Source organism: Trichosurus vulpecula, chromosome 1 (genome assembly GCF_011100635.1).
Source record: "Trichosurus vulpecula isolate mTriVul1 chromosome 1, mTriVul1.pri, whole genome shotgun sequence".
Lineage (NCBI taxonomy): Eukaryota > Metazoa > Chordata > Mammalia > Diprotodontia > Phalangeridae > Trichosurus > Trichosurus vulpecula.
In genome coordinates, this window is record NC_050573.1 from 552,699,375 (window position 1) to 552,716,474 (window position 17,100).

The following is a 17,100-nucleotide window of genomic DNA, read 5'->3' on the forward strand; positions in this document are numbered from 1 at the left end:
GGGAAAGATGAGGAAGAAGAGAATTCTAGGCATGGGGCACAGCCAGTGAAAAGGCATGGAGTGATGCAGCAGAAGTCTTTCAGCAGATTAGATACATCTGATACAGATGAGCATAGAACATGGTAAAGAAGATGAGGATTTATTATGTGCTTACTATATTATGTGGCTATCAGTCAATAAATATTTATTAATCCCTCTCTATGTGCCAGGTTCCATGCTTAGCACTGGGGACATAAATATGAGAAGGGGCTCACAATCTAATAGGGGAAGGCACCATATTGAATAAAGGGTTGGGGTGGGGAAGAGAAGGTAGCAAGTACAAGGAGGTGACTGAGAAAGTCCAAAGGAGTGAAGCTAGGGGCAGATAGGTGGCGCAGTGAGTACAGCACCAGCCCTGGAGTCAGGAGTACCTGAGTTCAAATACAGCACTTGACACATGTGCTAGCTGTGTGACCTTGGGCAAGTCACTTACCCCAATTGCCCTGCCAAAAAAAAAAAACAAAGGAGCACAACTGGCTGGGAAATGAAGAGTGTTAGGGTTATAAATTAGAGTAAAAAAAAAAAGGCAGTCCCTCCCCTCCAGGAACTTACATTCTAATGAAGGAAGACAACACACAATAAGGAGATGAAAAAGCTGTGGGAGAGCTGGTGAGAATGAAGATATCTGACTTGGGGGCATTAATTTTTAGCCAGAGGAGGTAAGAAGCAGGCCTGGGAGGAGAATGAAGGCAGGCCAGCCTGGACCCCTTCACAAAATGGAAGTTCCAGGAGGAAATCACCAATGGGAGAAGAGGGTGGGGCAGGCCTTGAGGAGGGATATTCTAGAGTGAGCAGGTTTCGGACATGGTAGAACATTCCAGGGTGAGGCAGCAGTAGAGACATGCTTTTGAATTCCATAGAAAGTCAGGAACAGGGAGAGGAAGAGAATAAATGCATGTGTATGTACATACATACACACAGACATATATTATCTATATAGTTAAAGGAGGAATCTACCAGCTCTGCATCTACTGCTCATTCACTCATCTCTGAGCCCCTAACATAACTAATTCCCCTTCTCAGGTGAAGTTCTGATAAATTATATTATTTTCAGATCATGAATTGTTGCTGTTGTTAGCTAGCCGTTTCAATCGTGTCCGACTCTTCGTGACCCCATTTGTGGTTTTCTTGGCAAAGATTCCTTCTCCAGCTCATTTTACAGATCAGGAAACTGAGGCCAACAGGGTTAAATGACTTGCCCAGGGTCACACAGCTAGGAAATATCTCAGACCAGATTTGAACTCAGGAAGATGCCTTCCTGACTCCAGGGCCAGTGTTCTATCCACTGTGCCTGTTTAAGGGCCCATTTCTTGCCTCTTGTCCCAGGGACCAAAATTCTGAGTTATGGCTCTAACTTTTTGTTATACTTCTGTGTTTCCCTTCCCTCTGCCCCTTATCCTAGTCCTTATCCTAGAGCTGTGCATATAAGTAGGTGTTCCGCTGATAGAACAATAAATCAGTTGAATGTTTTCAGCCATATTTCACCTTTGACTTCATCTTTCCCTTTTAAGTCTCAGTTCTCTCTTATCCCCAGCCCAATGCTCTTATACTACCTTATTTTGTCCAGGTCTACCTGACACATCCCCTGTTCCAGATCTTTTCCTGTTCCCACACAAACTTACCTGCGTAGTCTCCTAATCCCTCAAGATTATAATCTCTGCTAATATGAAGAGAAATGATAACGAGTTACCATGTTCCCACTAATACACATTTTTAACTGGGGCCTTCTGGAGACATTTTTTAAACAATTAATAAAATAATAAACTTTTATTAAGCACTTACTATGCGCCAGGAACTGTGTTTCACATTGGAAATACAAAGACAAAGATGAAAAGTCCCTGCTCCTAAGGAGCACACACCTTCTTGGGAGAGATAAGGAAGTGATGTCATTTTAGGAGGGAGGACACTAGCAATCTGGAGGTGGTGAAAATCAGGAAATGTTTCCCGTAGCAGTTGAGCTAAGTTGAGCTGAGTTTCCCGGCTGAGCTAAATCTTTGAGAAGACTAGGGATGGAAGTATACTGGACAGCTAGTGCGAGGGCATAGATTTGGAAGACAGGATGCCACGTACGTAGAACAGCAAGTAAGCCAGTATAGCTAGATAACAAGAGTCCCCAGAGGGGAGTGATATGTAAGAAGACTGGAAAGGTAGGGAGAGATTTAAATGCCAAATAGAGGAGTTTCAATTTGATTCCAGAAGTTTTAGCATTTGGAGTTTATTAAACAACAAGGTGACATGATCAGACTTTTGCTTTGGGAAAATCACTGTGGCCAACGTGTGAAAGATGATGTAAGACAGATAACACTAGCACACAGGGTGGCTGCTAGCACTAGTTCACTCTTGATCTGGTCAGACAGGAAAGGGGTTAATAATTTTATTTTATTCTAGTCTAGTCTTCTCACAAAGGTTGCTGATAATGAGCACAAACTCTTACAGGATTCCCTAATCACCCTTCTCACAAGAGCTGGTGAGAGAGGGGTACAATTACCCCTGCGTCTTGATGGGGACAATCAAGACAGGGACAATTTGTGCATTCCCCTAAATTCCCTCAAGCCTCAATGGGGGCCAATTGAGGCAGACACAGATTCCCCCCAAGCCTTGATGGGGGCCGGTCAAGGCACACAGCATTCCAGCTTGTGCATTCAACCCTAAGGGATTCCCCAACTCACTGACCAGTGCCCACCTGCTTTATAGAGCAACAGACAAAGACGGCATATCGTCAGCAATAGCCTCACAACTTTACATCACCTCATCCCTATATCTCACTGTGCAGTCACAGTGGATATTTACATTTTCAGCACACACGTTTACATTATCTATCATTATATAATACTGTGCAAACATGGTGGAGGTGTTTTGAACCATGAGCCTGGGAAACAAAGACTGTTATGGTCATGGATCCTGGGAAACTGAACTCTAAGAAATCCACTTTACACACACTAAAATCCACCTTACTTAGATGAATTAGATCAGGAGAGGCTTGAGGTTGAGAGAATAAATAGAAGATGACCACAATAGTCCAAGGAAGAGATGGTGAGGGTCTGAACTAGAATGGAGTCTATATGAGTGGAGAGGAACTGTATGCAAGTGATATTCTAGAGACAGAAATGACAAGATTTGGCTATTCATTGGTTATGTTGACTGAGGGAGAATGAGGAGTGGAAGATTATACTGAAGTTTTAAACTTAGATGATTTTGGTACTCAGCACTATAATAGGGAAGTTCAGAAGAAGAATGAGTTGAAGGGGAAAGGTGATGAATTAAGGAATGTTGAATCTGAGATGTCTATGGGTTATACTACAGTTCAAAATATCCAATAGGCAGGTTGTAATGAGGGATTAGAGCTCAGGAGAGACTCCAGAGTTGGATAAATAGATCTGCATAAAAGGTAGTAATTGAACCCATGGGAGTTGATGAGGTCCTTGGGGCATGCCCACAGTTAGTGGGCATGCCATGGATCACGGTACAGCAAAAGAAACTAAGAAAAAGTGATAGAGTAGGAGACCTAAGAGAGCGCAACATACGAAAACCCAGGGCAGAATGTTCAGATCAACAGGGTCCAGAAGAATGAGGACTAAGAAAAAACTCATTAGAACTGCCCACTAAGAGATCATGGTAACTTTGGAGAAAGCAGTTTCAATTGAATGCTGAGGTCCAAAGCCAGCTTGCAGGGAAATTAAGAAGACAAAAAGAAGAGAGGAAATGGAAACACCGAATATAGATAACTTTTTCAAGGAGTAAGGCTGAAAAAGGGAAGAGAGATATAGGATAATATTTAGCAAGGGTAATAGGATACAGTGAAAGGGTTGTTGTTTTTAAAAAAATGAAAGAATGTGTCTGTAGACATCACAGAAGGAACCAATAGATAGGAAGTGAAGAAAGAAAGTCATACTTAGGACAAAGAATAGGGTTGGGAGGAATAGGGAAAGATAGAGTAACAGGAAATTATTGTTGGACAGAGGAATTTCAGGATCCTTGATCATAAAGGCAGAACACTTATCAGTGATGGTAAGATGGTAACTTTGTGTATTTGAAGTGGAGTTAAAGGGTAGGTCATGGGAGTTGAGTTGACAGGAAATGTGATGTTAGTGTATTTGAGGAAACACCAATATGTTTTTGAAGTCCCCTACTATAAGAACAGGAAGGATTCCTGTCTTCCAAATCTATGCCCTTGCACTAGCTGCACTATCAGTGTACCTCTGTCCCTGGTGTTCTCCAAGATTTAGCTCAACTGGGAAACTTAGCTCAACTTAGCTCAACTGCTATGGGAAACTTTTCCTGATTTCCACCACCTCCAGATTGCTAGTGTCCTCCCTCCCAAAAGAGCCAGGCACTGAATTCCCTAAGATAGATAGAAGAATGATCTAACAATCAGTAGATAATATAGTCCCTAGGATCTGGATTGGGTGACAAATTTGAATTGCCTTAACTTCAAAAGAGGAGAGGTTGCTGAGTGGTAACAGTAGAGGGGACGTCGAGAAGTGGTAATGGGGAACAAGGAGTATATCTATTCCACTTCTGGGACCAGTAAGTTGGGAAGGCAGATGGAAAGGAGTAGCAACAAAGGGATGATCCTAGAGATTCCATAGTCAGGGGCTGATGGAGAAGATACTATTTTTGGTCAAGAGAAAATTAGGAAGAGGCGCCTTCCTTGGGTCCCTCAAATCACATCATCTTCTAGATGGCCACCTCCTCTACCAAGATCAACTTTTGGTCACTACTATATTTTATAGAATGGGAAAGCTGGAAAGTTATTTAGAGATAACTGTATTCACAAGACCATAAAGTAACACAATAACCGAGTCCAACTTTCTCATTTTATATGTTACCGAACTGGAGCCTAGGAGAAGAAATAACATGCCCCTGGTCATACAGTAAGTTGAAAACCAGGACTAGGACTCCCTGGCTATCGCTCTTTCCACTAATCCAGGACCATTTTGGCTCCATAAATCTTTCAAAAATGATGGGAAAATTGTACCTACAGAGTCTTATGGCTCTATCTCAAGGAACCCTTCCTTGGCTTCACCTGGGCCATCTTGCTTTACATAAGGATGAAGTTCCTAGATACAGAAAGCCACACTTGGCCTCAGGGCTAGGTCAGTTGGCCAGCCAAAAGTCAGAGAACATAATTTTCTTAGAGCTTGGAACTATATCTCAAAGACCTAGCTCTGTCCAAGATTGCTTCATCTGCCATGCCTGAGGCAATGACCCAAGGAGGAGAACATTCCAGTCGGTCTCCAAAAAGAGGGGGTTTAAATCACTTGATCCTTTCCAGCTAGAGCCAGAAAGGAAATAGGTTGTAAGAGTCATCTATGGGTAAGTGCTGCCATCTCTTGGTTATGTGGGAATGTAATGACTTGGCTTTCCTTCCACATTTTTGATTGTCCAGCTAGGGATAACCTAGCATCTAATTATAGGAACATCCCCAAGGGCAAGGGGTCCTGGGAAAAGCCCATTGTAAGGGTGACCTTAAGGTGATAAAGAAGTCACAAAAAGGTAGACTGAGAGGGGAGGCAAAAAGCTATCACAGAATCATAGATTTAGAGCCAGAAGGGACCTTAAAGGCCATCTAAGGTCCTCATTTTACATAGGAGGAAACTGAGAAGTAAAGCGGCTTGTCTCAGGATCACACGTTATGTGTCAGGGTCAGGATTTGCACACGAATCTTTCTGACTCTCTCTCTCTCTCTCTCTCTCCCCCTCTCTTTCAATCTGGATTATGCATGGAAACCTCATCTTTTTGGTCTTGTTATATTAATGCCTTTTGTCATTAGACCACAATTATTTTCCAATGTTCCCTCTAGCTCCCCTAACTCTCCAGTCTAACCAAGAAAAAGACTTAAACAAAATAACAACAGATTGTCTCACAGGCACTTAAAAATTAAGCACTCATAGCTGTCCACTTTTCTACCAAGAAAAGATAAATTTGCTTCTCTATCTATTCCCTGGAGCCAAGATTAGTCATTGCAATAAATCTGTTTTCAATTGCCTTTATTACTTTAAAAATTTACGTTATTATACTCTCTATCTATATGTAATATATCTATGTACATACACACATATATGTATATTGACCTCTTGATGCTACTTCCTCACTTCTTCATTAGTTCAAACGAATGTCCCCATGCTTCTCTAAATTGCTAATATTTGTTATTTCTTTTGGCACAATGATATTCCATCATATCCACATACTTGTTCAGCCATCTCCCCAATCATTGGGCAGCTACTTTGTCTCCAGAGGCAGTGTGGAGTCCTTGATAAAGACCCAGCTTTGAAGCCAGGAACACCTAGGTTCAAGCCCCGCCTCTGATACATGTTGTTTATGCTACCCTGGGAAAGCCATTCATAGTATTCTAGGGATCACTCGAAGCCTATACACTGCAGAGACTGTTAGAGGGAGTTGCCTCATTCAGGACTTTTCATTTCTACCGGTGAATTCACAGGCCTTTTCCAGACCCAGATGTGTATCTTTTTTTGTTAGTAAGAAAGTTCTCCTATAACATTTTGGGGGGGCCTTTCTATAGTTGATCTCCTTGGGGTTATGTACCTAGCAGTGGGATTTCTTTGTCAAAGGGTATAGATAGACGTTGTAGTCATTCTTTTAGTCTAATTCCAAATTACTTTCTGGAATGGTTGGTCCAAGCTAAGTTTATCCAGGGGTATGCTGGTAAATGTTCAACATTAAGTTCTCCAGGAAAAAAAAGTACACAGGACCCACTTTGAAGTTAATCTGAATAATCCACATTTTCTCCCTCGCTTTCTAAAATAAATCAAGTTCTGTTTTGTAGTGTGTACAGATTTCCAATGTGTAAATGCTCAAACTGATAATATAACCATTGTTTCTCTTGAACCAGTTCAATCTCTGGCTCCAGCATATATCTCTGAGTATATCTGTCTTTCTAGAATCCTTCCAACATTGACTATTCTCATATATTTTGCCATCTTTGCCAAATTTTCAGATATGAGGTGAAATGTTAGAGTTTTCATGATTTTTATTTCTCTCATTGTGAGACACAATGGTTGCATTGTGTAATGATTTGAAGGAATCTTTCACATGGTTATTAATAGCTCCTAGTTCTTCTTTTGGAATTATTTGTTACTATCCATTGAGGAATAGCTTGTGTGTGTGTGTGTGTGTGTGTGTGTGTGTGTGTGTGTGTGTGTGTTTTAGTTCCCTTATCAGGCCCTTATCAGAGTTATTTGATGCAAAGATTTCTCCCAAATCTACTGCTAATAGCTACGCTAATGGCTTCTTATCATGTGAACAAAAATGCTCTCTCCAAAGTTACCAATCATCTTTTAATTGCCAAATCCAATGGCCTTTTTTCAATCCTCATTCTCCTTGACCTCTCTGCTGCCTCTAAGACTGTAGATAACACTGTTCTCCTTAACACTCTCTTCTCTCTAGGTTTTCAGGACTCTGTTCTCTCCCGGTTCTCCTCCTACCTATAAGACTACTCCTTCTCACTCTCCTGCTGAATCCTCATCCAGATCACACCCTCTAACCAAAGATGGGCCTTTGGTTCTGTCCTGGGCCTCTTCTCTTCTCCCTCTATGCCACTTCACTAGATGATCTTATCACCTCCCATTGGGTTTAATTACCATTTCTATGCTGATGACTCTCAAATCCACCCCTCCGCTGACCTTTACTCTTGCATCTCCAACTGTCTCTCAGACATCTCAAACTAGACGTCCAATAGACATCTTAAACCAAACATGTCCAAAAGAGAACTCATTGTCTTTCCCTCCAAACTCTCTCCCCTCCTTCTACCTTCCCTATTAGTGTATTACTTCACTTATTCCCTACTGCATCACCCTCCTGGTATCATTGGTCCTCCTCAAGAATCAAGGATGAATAACAACAATAGTAACAAGAGGGCAACACCAGCCTTCTAGCCCCTCAGGCTCACCACCTAGGAGTCATCCTGGATTCCTCACTATCTCTCAATGACCCTCCACTCCCACCTGCCCATATCCTAGCTGGTGCCAAGGACTGCTGTTTCACCATTGCAACATTTCCCAGACATGCCTGCTTCTCTCCTCCGACACTGGCACTCCCCTGTACAGGCCCTTATCATCTCAAGTTTGCATTATTGAAGTGGCCTGCTGGGGTATCTATCTACTTCAAGTCTCTCTCCACTCGAATTCATCCTCCATTCAGCCACTAAAGTGATTTTCCTAAAGTATCCCCCCCACCCCAACTCAAGAAACTCTAGTGTAGGATCAAGTACAAAATCATGTGTTCAAATGGCATTCAAAGTTCCTCATGACCCGGTCCCCTTCTAACCTTCCAGTCAGCTTCTTACATCTTATTCCCCAGAGTGTACTCTTCAATTCAGTAACACGGTCTCCTGGCTGTTCCATGAACAAGACCCTCCATCTCTTGGCTCCAGACATTTTCTCTAACTAATCCTCATGCCCAGAATGTTCTCCCTTGTCCCTTCTGCCTGCCAGCCTCCATGAAGTCCCCACTAAAATTCCATCTTCTCCACGAGGCCTTTTCCCAACCCCTCTTATTTCTAACGTCTTCCCTCTTTTACTTATTTCCTATTCATCTTGTACACAGCTTGTCTGTACATATTTGTTATCTCCTTCATCATTAGTGTGGGCTCCTTGAGGTTGGAGACTGTCTTTTGCCTCTTTTTGTATCCCCAGTGCTTAGCATGGTGCCTAAAGTATGGTAGATACATAATCAATATTGATTGATAATAGAAATACTAATAATGGCTAACATTTCTATCGTGCCTTAAAGTGTGCAAAGTGTTTTACAAATATTGTCTCATTTTATCCTCAGTCATTTCAGTCAAGAATCATACTCCTTGTGATCCTATTTGGGGTTTTCTTGGCAAAGATATTAGAGTGATTTCCCATTTCCTTCTCCAGCTTATTTTACAGATGAGGAAACTGAGGCTTGCCCAGGATCACACAGCTAGTAAGTGTCTGAAACGGGATTTGAACTCAGGTCTTCCTGACTCCAGACCTGGCACTCTATTCACTACTCCACCTAGCTGCCCCTTATCTTCATAATAGTCCTGAGAGAGAAGTGGTATTATTATACCATCTGCCAGATGAGAAAACTGAGGCAGACAAGGTTAAGTGACTTGCCCAGGGTCACACAGCTAGCAAGTGTCTGAGGCTGGATTTGAATGTAGATCCTGTACTTCAGCCCCTGTGCCATCTAGCTACCTCTAATAAAAACTATACTCCAGCCTTCATGGCAGGGCCAGGGATGGGGGAGAGGGTCTGTCTTAAAGAATGGCTGTGCCCTACTCATTACAGATTTTTCTACCTCTAGTTTTCTCGTAAGGCTGTGTTGTTAAGATCAACCAGCAATCAATCCACCAGTACTTATTACCTGATTCCTAAGCACTGGGGACACAAAGGCAAAGATACAAAAGTCCTTGCCCTCAGAGCGCTTCTGCTCTATCTCAGGAAACAATATTTACTCATATAAGTAGGTACAAAGTAAGCACAAAGTGATTTCTGAGGTGGGGGAAGCCTAGCAGCTAAAGGGATCAGGTAAGGCCTCATTAGGAGATGGCCTTTGGACTGAGCTTTGAAGGAAGCTACGGATTTCATGAAGCCAAGAGGGAAAGGGAGTGCATTCTATGCCTAGGGGAACAGCCTGTGCAAAGACATAAAGACAGGAAGTGAAGGAGAGAGGGGAGGAGCATCAAGAAGACTGGTTTGGCTCTACTGCAGAGTGCATGAAGGGGGAAAATGGGTAAAAAGCCTGGAAAGGAAGGCTTCAGACATATTGAGAAGGGCTTCAAAAAACCATGGACCTTTTGTTTGATTCTAGAAGCAATAGGGAGCCGTTGGTTAGGGTTATATGGTTAGACCTGGGCTTTAGAAATACCAAGTCAGCAACCGTGTGAACAAAAGACTGGAGCAGAGAGAGACTTGAGGTCATGGTGCCAATTAAGAGGCTATTGTAATCATATAGGCAAGAGGTGATGAGGGACTGGACTAGGGTGGTGCCCATATAAGTAGGGGGTCACCATAAGGTCCTGAATGGGATGGATAATTGTGAAGACTTCACAGGGTATGTCTAAGGGAGTAGGAGAGGTTTGGGATTTGGTCTTGTGATTCTGGAAAGTCAGGCCCTGGAGCTGTGGGCATGCCCTTCCCCCTCTCTCTAAGATGTTAGAAGATAATGAACTTCCTGTGAGCTATTTGTTCTCTGCTCCAGGAAGGTCTCTCCTCCCCCCACCCCCACCCCATTTCTTCTCCTAGACTTTCAGATGCCACCCTGGCAGTTGAGTTCCATAAGAAAAACCTGAATGGACTGGATCAACCTTGGTCCTCTGTCTAGTTTTCATGCCTAGACTGTAAGCCCACCTCCTGGACAATGGTGAGAAGGGATAGAGGTGGGTGGGAATCTTTTCATTAAGAGTATAAATTAAGGCAGGTTCCCTTTTACCTCGCCTCCTCCATTATGGAGGTGTGCCCAAATCTTGCAAGGTCTGTAAAATAAATTTACTTTGTTTCTCCTAAAGATATCTCTCCTATTATTTGAAAATTACATCCCACGCAGTCCTTTCTGGTTCTAAGATCATACTAATCATAACTTTCCTCTCCAGAAGGAGTGGCTGGGAAAGGACTGGTTCAGCTTCTACCAAGCTTGATCTAGTTTCTTAAAACAAAAAAATCTAATGAAAATTTTGAAGGAATCATAGAAAGCAGAATAGCTTTGAAATAATGTGTAGTATTTATTATATAGTTTTTTTTAAAAAAGCAAACTGTGAAATGTAAATTCATGATTTTATAGTGAATCCTCTTTTTAATGTTGTGCTGTGTATGTGGAAATATGGTTTTTGTCTTCGTGTATTTAAGTTCAAAATCAATAAAAAAAAAAATTTTTGTTTTTAATCCAATGATTTCTCCTCCCAACATCCAATCCATCTCTAGAACTGTAGAACTCTCCCTTGAAACTCTGTACTGTGGTTTCAGAAGTACCTGTCTGAGCTACTGTTTGAATAGTGAGTATTTTTGCCTTGTAACAATATACAAATAACCACTGTTGGCCCCAAGGTTGCTGGGGCACTAACCATCTCCCTCCACAAGGTAGGCCCTAACCCTGGATGAGTGTTTGCATGGATAGTATTGAGCCTGAAGGAAGTCTTGTTCCTAAAGAGAGGAGACAGCCTTTTTTTCCCCTTGAATTCTCTGTCTCTTTAGGCTTCTCCCTAAAGCTCCAGAGAGAATCACTGAAGACTTGGATTTGGCTCATGTCTAGGCTCTCCAGAAGGGAGAATGGAAAGGCACGATGTAAATCAGGTTTGTTTTGTTTTGTTGTTCATCTTTCATTCTTGAAGAGGACCAATGACAATCATGACAGCCATGTCTTGACTTGCACATGAATTGGATTTAGTGAGGCAGAGCTGTGTAAATCAGGTATAGAACAGCTGGTTATTTCCTCAACACAAGAGAAATGCTTACCACAAGAGACTGACATGCATATATTGACAAAAACTTCAGTAAGCAGCAGCAGCAATATAACTCTTGTTAAAGTCTCCCAGAAAGCTGCCTGGAAACATCAAACACAAAGCATTTTGTGGAATTGCTAAATGGGCATTTCACTTTCACCTCAGGTCTGTTGTGAACCAAATGATTTGCTCAAATTCTGTACATACTGATAAGTCAGGCCTAGTTTGGGATTTCCTCCTTCTCCTGGTGATCATCTTCTCCAAGAAGCATTCTTCCAGAAGGGCAGGTGGCACCCCAGTGAGGAAACAGAAGCTCCCAACCTCTCCAACTCACAAGGATGGCTCCAGGACTGGGTATGTCCATCTCAGACTGAACATCTGGATATCTATGCTCAGGAAAAACCCACACGCACACACACATAACAAATAGAAGCATTTAGGGCTTTGACATTTACACACAAGCTCACCCAGGCTTGCCACCTGTTCCAGTTTCCACGTATGGGCAGTCTGCCATTTCTTCCAGACTGGAGGAGGGCATGCCCCTCCCCAAACCCTCACAAGAAGTCAAAAGAAATTCAGAAAGTCATTACATGTTCAGCAGGTGAAAAGGGGTTGAGGGGAAGGTATCTCCCTTTTTAAGTCTAGTGAACAGGTGACTTCCTGACCCGATGGCCAGTCCTCTTGATGCAGACACCTCTTGCTGTCATCATAGGCCCAAACGACCAATAAGAGGATTGCTTCATCATCCCAAAGCAACCAAGTGCTTCAGCAGAGAAGTAGGATCAGTAGCAAGCAGCCAGGGCTCCACGGGGTGGCCTCTCAGTCCCACGATCTTGCAAACTCCTGGTTGTATTCTCTAACTCACCCTCCCCCATAACTCTTGCATTATTGTTTAGTTTCTTATGCATCTATATCCCTCAACTCCCCATCTGTGTTGTAAGTTCTTTGAAAGCAATCATGCTTCTTTGTTCCCTAATGCTTTGTAATTTATTGATTTGGTTTATCTGCATACACATGCCAGTTGGAAAACAGATAACTGAATATAGCCCATTGTTGTATATAGGATTTGTTAGTAACTAGTTGTCGAATGGAATTCTACCAGTGTATTAAAAAACTGATGTGCCTATAGACACGTGAATCACCTTGGCCAAATGTCTGTTTGCAAGTTTGATAATAAGCTTTCTGATGTAGCACAGACATCATTTTCACCAGACAACTTCAGAGTATGTGACAATTTTCTAAATTTTTGTTCATCTCCCACTCTTTGTGATAGCCAGTTTAGTGGGTTTCCTCTGTCAGTATGTGCTCAGTGAAAGAATGTGTGTCATATAACTGTATCAGCAAATATTACTAAACTAATTTCCCAAGAGATCACCAAGTAAAGCCAATGCATAACATGGCTCTTAAACATAATCGGAATTTACCTGTACATTGCTGCTGCTGCTTCTATGGTTTCCTTTAGCCACAGGTAACAAAAGAAGCCTCTGCTGCTACTTTCATTATAGCAGACTGGTTTAGTTATGAATTTATTGGGTATAATGATGTTTAATTTAAAGTTTATGCACCTATGGGAATCTACACGTCACCCTTTCATCTGTTATGACCTTGCACTTGAGAATACAGATATCACTCACTGTGCATGAATCTGAGGTTAAAGAAATTTTGAACATATAGAAATGATCATCTCATATTTAACATGAAGGCCTATTAAAATAGGAGCAGCTGTTGACAGTGTGTGCTACTGTAGGCAACCCTATTAGATACTTTCAGTACTCTTAGGTAAGAAAGAGAATTTTATTAGTTGTACGTATAGAGGCAAGGGGAAACACGCTGGGATGGGCAGAAGAAAAGATTCTAAAGCAAAATATTTGCTACAAAGGAAATACGAACTGCCTGAATGAACTCTTAACTAGGCATAACACTGCAGGTATATTTTAATGGCCTGCTGTGTGAATGGCCATTGTCTTAACTCTTTAATCACCAAAACATTTCAATTTATTGAACAATTTGCTTCAGTGGGCATGCAGCTCTGATTCTGCAGTGAAAGCCAGTAGGAAGGAAGGATTCACTTTCATTAATATGCTTTACATCTAACTTTTCTTGAAAACATTGCTTACGTACAGTACTCGTATGGTTGACCTTCAACTTGGGGTAGGATTTTTCCAACATTTTGTGGAGTAGAACTTTTACTTTTCGATGCTGAGCTTAGTTACTTGAGTTTAGTTCTTGACTAGCCTTACAAACTGTACTTTAGCTTTGCGGACAATACTTTTTAAAATTCCAACCCATGATTTCTTTTTTTAAACATCTTATGGCTTCAGCTCCGGCTGTATAACCACTACTATGTATAGCAAAGTAGATAAAGCCTAGGTGTTGATGATTTTTGGATATGTGGTCATCTGCAGGGCTGATTTCTATGATCTTGGAGGAGAACTACAGTCATAAATATATATGTTTGAGTATTTACACAAATGCAAATTTGTAGCAGTATGATAGATTCTATTTTGCATTCTGTAGTCATACTTAGCTTCCACGTCCATTTCCCTCTCAATTGAGTGAAAATTATCCTATTGGTAATTTGTAGTCAATGGAAACATTGTAATTACTTTTATTACTCAATGAAATTAATTTCTCATTTGTGTTTTTAACATACAGGTTGAGTTGGTAATAACTGCTGAACTGTGTAACACCATTGCTTCAAATCAAAGTTTATATTATAGTCATTCAGAGTAAATGCACACATGGCAGCACATTATTAAGCTATTTTTTTCTGTTTGAAACATTGTGGAGAAGTCAGAATAAAAGAGTGACGTGCCACATACGTATGTAATATGAGCATCTTCTCAAGGTATAGATGCATTTTCTCTTAATCCAAGAGGAACCTTTCTCCACATAATGATGCACATTAAAAGACAAGTGTTGGGAAGTAAAAGTGTTGGAAGCTCAATGTTTTAAATTTTTATGTAGTGCATTTATGTCTGGGTTTTTCCGATGGTTTTAAAGGGCTTTGGAAGAACTTGGTTTGAACATAGAACTTCTTTCTGGATCTTCCTTTATTCACTAACATTTTTCAAGTCTACATTGTAGCTTCTAATTCTACCATCCACAAGAGCCAGATTCTCTTCATGTAAGGGTAGGCAGTGTGGTATTGGTGTCACTATGTGGCCTGATGAAATTTTAATGGCTTTGTGTCATTTCTTTTGCCATCATATATACCTTTCTCTTTAATTTTTTTTAAATTTTTTTCCTTCCTCTTGAGTTTCCTTTATTTTTATCCATTTTTTCCCCTTTTCCACTGCTTAAGCTTGAGCCTTGCCAATGGCACCCCTGGGCATTTGGTCTATTGATGACATTGAAGGCAGAAGGAATTATTTGCTCCTGCCTTCTCTCTAAGCTCTGGGTGTTGCTTTCACTTTTGAGCCACAAGGCTCCTGTTAACTACAGATAACATTACGCAGATATACCAAATAGCATCACTGGTCTAAAAAGTAATGTACCATTTAAAAATTTCATATTAAAACCTAGAAAGTTACTAGGCGCTAGAAGAAGCCAGCTCAACTAGTATTATGACCATGATCTGCACATCTTTGTTGAAGCTCTTCACAATGCACTTCTTGGAGTTTTATTTTCCTTGACTTAAGCTGTAGAAGCTGTGGTCCTAAAAGTGATCTGAAAGCTCATGAAGTAGCAATTACTTTTTTTTAATTTACATTAAGTAAAAATACCAATAGATTATCATAAATAGGTATTAGCGTCCCTTCTTCACGATTGTGGATTTTTAATTACATTTAGATGCTCTAAAATGGTCAAAATATTTTTTTAAAAGTGTGCTCTTTTACTAAACACTTGTGCAGGTTTTGTACTTCAGTACAGGAAAGTTTAATATTGTAATGTACATTTTTTGCATGTAAAGATTCTTCTAAGTAGCCTTATCCTTACTTAAACAAAATTAATTCAACTCTAAAAAAAAGTATCATTGGCTGGACAATGGACATTCTTCACTCACTTTTTTTTCTTTGTGAATAATTAAGCCAAACTCTTTTGTGCAGTTATGGTTCTTAACAACAGTATTTACAATCAGCATAATGGCAGCATCTGGACAACCTCATCAGCTATAAGAAATCCCTCTTTAATTGAGATTCTATACTGGACATCCCTCCATAACAGTGGTGATGGTGACATGTCTTTATGCCTCATTTGACATTAATAATTACAGGAGTCATCAAACAAGGTTATCTCTGTAATATATTTTGAAGAGTCTTGTATAATTTTGGCAGATACATAGGAGATGCCTTTTTGAAGGATTGCTTTGAAGCTGACATTTTGATCTACTGTATCAAAAAAATTTTAGTAGTCATCAAACAATGAACACTGTGGGGGTGTTAAGTTAGCTACAACTTTTAATCAGTCATGTGATAGTGAAGATTTAGCTCACTGTGGAATATTACTTGTGAAAGTGTTTCTGTTTTCTTCTCATGGACTCGTCAATAATGATGCCCTCTGTGCATATGTAGATTATTTTCATAAAATGTGATATCAATGGGAAAGTAACCATATGGGCTGGTGATTATTGATTCTGCTGGCAATGTTTTTTATAAGAAGAGCTGAGATTTTTTCCCTTGCCTTATCTTCCCCTCTTTCAGATACCTTGAGGATTGATCCCTCAACATCCTCAAAAGTTATATCACATCCAGCACAGACTTCCTCTTTCCGTATTTGACCTAGCTGCTTTTTCCATTTTCATTTTCTATTGCACCCTTTTCGTTTCTTCTAGAAGCACATCCTGAACTATAATGTTAAAGTTCTCCACAATTCCTGACATTGAAAAGAGTTTGTCGTATGACCTTTTGAAATCCTTTCCATCTTTTATCTGTCATTTTAGAGTTTCATCCTTACATGCCCTCAGGATGACTACTTGATTGAATCTCTTACCATACTTCTTTAAAGTGAGATTTTTCTTCCACCATCTCACTGTCTTAAGAAATTCATGCCACTCATAATTTTCCACTCTCCCTTCCCAGGAGGTTTTACAAAGAATTTTATATTCTAAACTGGGGCTGTCCTTGGCTGCCACATCTCTCTGCTTGGCATGTAGGTTAAGTGTTTACTGACTAAGGTAGTTTTAGACTCTTTTGATCTCCTTGTCCTGATCTGTTAAACATGTATTCATTTATTATAATCAGTTGTGATAGCCTTTCCACCATCCATATCCCATTCCGTGGCATAATAATTAGTTTAAATGCTTCAAGCTGAGGCTATTTTCATTGCATACCATATCTTTTTATTTTTATTCTTCTAGTTCTGTATTCATTTCGATATTTGCTCTAACAAGCTAATGGGCTGACTGTACACAGAGAGATGATTCAAGAATGACTCCCACGTCACTAATGACTCATTTCTAGTCTGGTAAAACAGAATCCATTTAATTTTGTGATGGCACTGGGTGCTTGTATATTAGGAAGGCAGAATTTATGATTTCAAAGAGAATCTCATATGTGCCTAAAAGGTCCGGAACCGCAGGATATAAGGAATTCTCTAGGCAGAAGGCAGGAGAACTAAAGCATGTATTTACATTCCACAGTAACAAGCCCACAAACCAGCGTCCCCATTTTGATATTTTCATCAAAAGCTTC